This window comes from Pezoporus occidentalis, unplaced genomic scaffold (assembly GCF_034315485.1).
Source record: "Pezoporus occidentalis ecotype Australia unplaced genomic scaffold, CSIRO_AGI_Poc_V1 ctg44, whole genome shotgun sequence".
Classification (NCBI taxonomy): domain Eukaryota; kingdom Metazoa; phylum Chordata; class Aves; order Psittaciformes; family Psittacidae; genus Pezoporus; species Pezoporus occidentalis.
Genome location: NW_026915769.1, coordinates 2,599,929 through 2,605,928, shown reverse-complemented (window position 1 = coordinate 2,605,928; position 6,000 = coordinate 2,599,929).

Genomic DNA, 6,000 nt, shown 5'->3' with positions numbered 1-6,000 from the left:
GATTCAGCCTTGATTGGACTTCCTACCACTGTCCTTTTGTTATTTATGTCAGGTTAATGTCACACTTTCAGCAATGGCATCTGTTCACCACTACTTATTTCAGGGAACTTACTGTGGTTTCCATTTTATCAGCTGGTTTTCTGTCTTCTGATTACTTTGGAGCAAAACTACTGAGTGGTTTGTATTTAAATAATGCCTAATTCAAAATGAATGTGCTTGCTTTGAGATAGGACATGATAAAATGTGGTACATTCCATAAAACATATCAACAACATTCAAGATGAAATGATAACTATGAGGACCTAACGGAGGGGTTTACAGAAGCAAAGACAGAGGAAAGAACAGGTCAAGCACAATGGAAACTCCCATATCTGTGGGCAAGTGTGTTTCATATGAGGAAAATGTAATCCTCAAAGACCCCACAGTGGCACACAATATGTGTGAGAAGTGTCACCAAAGAGATCTCTAACCTCAAGTGTGTGAGCAGATATATGCAACCATTCCATCAGTTAGTCCAATAAAGTCTGATAGCTTTGTTTCTGAATTTAGATTGGTTGTTTTCAGTTTGAACGGTGTATGTTTTCAAAGGAAATCTTGGTAAAACAGTTTCAGTAATTTTCTTTCCTCTCCTTTGCATGTTGTTTGTACAGCGCTTCACTTTTGCTTGTATGCAGCAACTCCTGCACAAACCCCTCCACACTTCTTAAGCAACACTGGCAGGGAAGGAACCTTACTTTGCTCACAGGAAAGCATTGTATATCTTCTATTAGAGATATTTCTTAGCTTATCTCTATGCTTATTTAGTAAATCAACTGCTCTGCTGGGATAGCACAGAGGCATATCCTTGACTCAGATGCCTTCTTTTGCCTCTTTTGTCTCTGTTCCTTTCTGTGTTGCTAAATTGTAATGACTGACTAGAGCTTCATGCAGAAATTATAAGCTTGATACGAGAGTCATTTTGTGAAAACCAGTGATTATGAATTATGCAGGAGTCTAGCTGACATCAAATACTACATTTCTTTAAAAATGCTTGAATCTCCAGTTTTACTCTTGAATTCTTACACAGGATTATTGTTTCTGAGGCAAAAAAAATAAAAAATTAATATTTTAAATACTTTCTGACATACAATGTTTTCAGTGCTCTAAATTTAACACTAGGGTTGATTCTGGCTGAGGTCACTTTACCTCTTTATCCTGGCATCCCCCAAGGCAGGTATTTCATTGCACTTTGTACATGATTTATGTAGTCTACCTATTCAAATTCCTATCTGCATAGAACAGTGTGTCTCATCTCCTGCCAAGTATATTGTTAGTACTTAAAGAACAATAATAATGATTCTACCTTGAAGGAGAAAAGAGTCATACAAGCAAGGTAAGAGACTTAATAATCAGGAAAATCTTATCTCTGAAAAAATATGAAGTTGCTTCCTTGCCCAGAGAGATCCATAAAAAGCAAGAAAATCTGAAGCAGGTTACTGGTATGATCTACATATAAACTGTTTTAGCAGTCTCTCTCTCCTCTGCCTCGCACCCAGTTCCTTCGCTGGTGGTGTTTGCCTCTGTATTTTATTCTAGGTTTTCTCCTGCTAAAAAACTCCTCCATTGATGCTTAAGGAGATCAGCATTAGGAAAGCAAAGACTAAGACACTTTGTGGAATTTCTCTAACTTTTATCTTAAGACATGAAGATATTAAAAACAATTGCTGTTGTCCCATTTTATGTTGTTAAATAAACCAGGCAACATGACTAACTCCCAGACTGAAGGCTTTTAAAATAATCCCTACCATTTCATATGGAAGCTTGTCTACAAAGTATTCAAACTTTAACCAATCTTCCCAACTTCCTTCACAGAAGTGTTTTAACTCTTGTTCAAAGATAGGAGGATTATGGTGCAGAGCAGCATTTTGCTGAAAGTCAAAGAAAACAGCTGGAGTCAAAGCTATGCCCATGATCAGCAGTGCTGCTCTCTGTGGTTGGTCATTGGGGCACATTTGCCAGCAGTTGTTTTCAACATGAAAAAGTGTTTTAGGAATGCCCCACTTCTCCCCCATTTCTGGGATGCTGCATTATTCTGAACATCTTTAATCTTCAGCTTGCTCCCATGCGCCCCCTGTTTTCACTATTGTTTTTGCACTGTTTTCCAAAATTAGAAAAAGCCGGACACTCAGGACTTGAAAATATTTATTCCCCTTCCCTCACATTATAAAGAATTAAAAAAAAAAATAATGCTATTAAATCGATGTTAGTACTACTGTAACCCAAATTAGCTTCAACCCTCTATGGTACACCAATTAGCAAAGACAAAAAGGGAAGCAATAACTAGGTATGCCATTATTCTGCCAATCTTTCCAATCTCTTTTATGTTGAATTCTACTTCAAAGCACCTTTCTTGTTTGTTACAAGATCAGTTACATAAGCAACTGGCAGACAGGACTAAAAATAAGCATTTTGTTATTCCTTCGTGTCTGTGTCCTCATCTACTATGAATCTCTTATTCCTATTGGCCATGGCAGTTCTTCAGACTGATGCTATACAGCTGTCTTTATTTATGCTTTTAACTTCTTATTTTTATTTGTTTATTGCTTTAATTTTTTTCTCCTCTTGCACACCTTATTTTTTTTTCAGTCACCTCCATCACCATTTTAAAGGGTGAATGGGGATGATGGGGGTAGGACTGGACAGGTAAGGGAACCAAAAACTTAGGTTTAAACTATTTCTTTTATTCCTGGTGGTGCTGGTCTTAAATGCAAATTAGGATTACTTTAAGGTAACTCAGATCTAGCTGCTCAACCTACAGAGTCTGTTCCAGCAGCCTGAGAACTTCGTGTTGTAAAAACTATCACTCTGGGTAAGCTGCCTCCCACATTAACAAAGGACTGGGATTCTAGTTTCCTACTCCTGCAGAGGGAACTTGATTTTTCTTTCATTTGCACAGGTGCATTTAAGGATCAAATATCTGATGTAAACAATATTTTGCTGGTGTCTGCTACTGTATGCACTGATGCTAGAAGAGCAAGAAGGTAATTCTCCTAATATACAATGCTGTTTTGCTAAAGTATTAGCTGAATCTGGTCTGAAACGTAGCACTAAAATAAAGGCAAAACATGTATTCTACTAAACCAGATGTTTAGACTGCTGCCAAGAGAGGACTTGAGAGAAATCAAACTTTATAAATAGTATGCGTATGAAGTATACACACACATTCAAGTGTCATCTTGTCTTTAAGTGTATTACCATGATATGTTTGTTTATCCTTGAATCCCGACTTTGAGATACAAACCTAATAGAAAAAGCAATTGCTAACAGAATGAACTACTGCAAGTACCACCTGTCCTTGCTTTCGACACTCAGCCATAACCTGGAACCTTTTAAAGTAGTCAGGTTATTTGGAAATACTGCACAGCTTAAGTTAATTGTTCACAAGAGCCTCTTCTGTAAATATGTGCCAGGCATGGTAAGCACTTCCAAGGATTGGTCATGTCAGAGGTGTGAAATTCAGTATTCAATGATGTACTTGCAGCAGGCCACATAAGAGCAGTTGTATCTACTTACAGCAACCTGTCACTCACTGGCATCAGCAACATTTTGCAAGAATAAGCAAGCTAGAGAAAAAGCGGTTCTTCTTTGTAAGAAGAAATTGCAGAGGAATTGATGTTGTGATTGTAGTACCTTGACACAATAAATCATTCAACTTCTACGGATGAAAAAAAATAAAACATGAAGGTGTTTCTGCTGGAAATTAGCACTGGTTACAATTTCCAAGTACATGGCTAGCCTCCACCTGTCAGTCACTGTACTGTATCTTTGCCCAGTGCCATGTTTAAAAGCTCTTAACTGAATCTTAATGACCATGACTTGAATTAACAGGCAGAACAAATGAGGTTAACTTCTATAGTTCTTCCTAAATTTTTAAAGCTGTGTTGGGGAAGAGTGTCTACATGATAAACAAAGGCTATGATGGCAAAATATTCATGCCCAAAATCATCATTCGCTTTTGTGAAGTGTAGTATCCCAAATGTAGTTCAAGGTCCTGTTGGGTTAGGTGCTCTAGAGATAAGAATAGACTGTCTCTGACCTGAATAGCAATCAAGCTAAAAAGAAAAAGAAAGAGAGGAGAGGGAAACAAGAAAAAAATCAGGTGATAATTGTGGTCTTAATTTCCAGACCAGACTTGCAAATTTCTGAAAAGCCTACTTTTATTGTATTACTTTTAGTAGCTCCTAAAGTAAATTAGAAACTTCTGGGGGGTTGATACTCTCATTTACTTCAATTATACCCTCGTAGGCTTCCAGACAAAGGCACTCAAATAAGTCTGAAATGTGTGAGAAAATTTCCTAAGGGGTTGGCCAAGAGGTTAAGATGTTAATCCAGGTAACATCTGATAGTGACTCTAAAAGGAATTCTACTTCTCACTCTGTTTGAAATATTATTTTAACACTGTGCTTTTGCCTAAGAACCCTGAAAAGTCTGGTGACCCTTTATGAAGCTCCCAGGGACATAATTTTTGCCATTGCTAATGGGTTTTGGGGCTACACATAAATTAACAGAACGGACAAAATTGAAAGCAAGTGAAATTATCTAGTGTTGTAAAGGCTAGGAGATTTAACAGATCTACAGGAGAAAGAGGTTGGAGTTCCCCTTTAAGTTAATTCAGCACAGAGTGATTGATATTTTCCTTTTGAACACATGATTTTAATCTCTGCTTCAAACTGGTGATGCTCTGGGACTCAGAAATCCTTTTCCTTAGCCTGACAGTGATACGTGCTGTGACCTTGGTCAAACAGTTTGAGTTTGCTTTATATATATATTTTTAATGTTTTGACTTTGAAGGACAAAAGTACTATATGAAAGCAAGGTATAACTACTGCTAGCTAGTTCCACTTCACTAAATTAAATATAACTAAGAAGAAGAAGAAAGTTAGAAAGAAATTCATCAGGTTTGTCTTTCTCTGTATCTGCTAAAAATAATTGATTAAATTCTTCCTGTAATATCCAGTGTAACACAGGAACCAGTTTGGGATGCACAGAGTAGCAGCCAAGCCACCAATTTGCAGTTGTTTATTGTGGGGTAACAGATTTCCTCACAAAGAAGGAAAATCATCAGTGTAAAAGTATATTAGGAAATAAGACAGGAAAATTATATCCCCTCCTTAGCAAGAGGATTGGCAATTTAATTAGTATTTCTCCAAAAATGGTTTCAAATATTGGTGCAATTTCTCAGGAATATCAGCTATTTACATTCCAGATCATTTCCAGCTACTCAGATTCCATCTAGATCAATTCTGTAAGATGGTAAAAATATAAATATTGGATTTTAGCCTAATACTAGAGAACCATGAGTCACTAACTGTAATTCAGGCCTTGCAGGCTATTTTCTGACTCTCCTGAATAAAAGCAAAAGCCTTTCTCTCTCTCAGAAAGAACTGCTCTGTTTTGTTTGCAAGTTTGGGAGGTGGGGGGCAGTCAGTCTTTTTTTAATGCTACTATGTGTACAGAAGACAGAAACCAAAGAAATTCACCCATGGAGATTTGGCCTTTTCTTACTCAGTACACTTTTCAAAGGAGAAATTGGCAATGGACATCAGAAACAGTTAAGTCATTACTTCTGCAGTAAACCTTAGGAGCCTGAATCAAGACTGGGTACAAAAATGCATGCTTGGGATTTGTCATGTACGCCCCTAACACTGCTGGGAAGAATACGTTCTGTTGCTTGGGTTTTTATTCCTCATGTGACTTCCTTAAGGGACTGTCAGTCAGGCTCCCCAGGACTCTAGAAAATTTGGTAGATGTCTGTCTCTAAAATCTCTTCTGCTAATAAACAGACCCAGAAATAACTTTTAAGGAGGAATGGCTATATATTTTATAATACCCTTCCTTCCTTCCTTCCTTCCTTCCTTCCTTCCTTCCTTCCTTCCTTCCTTCCTTCCTTCCTTCCTTCCTTCCTTCCTTCCTTCCTTCCTTCCTTCCTTCCTTCCTTCCTTTCCTTCCTTCCTTTCCCTT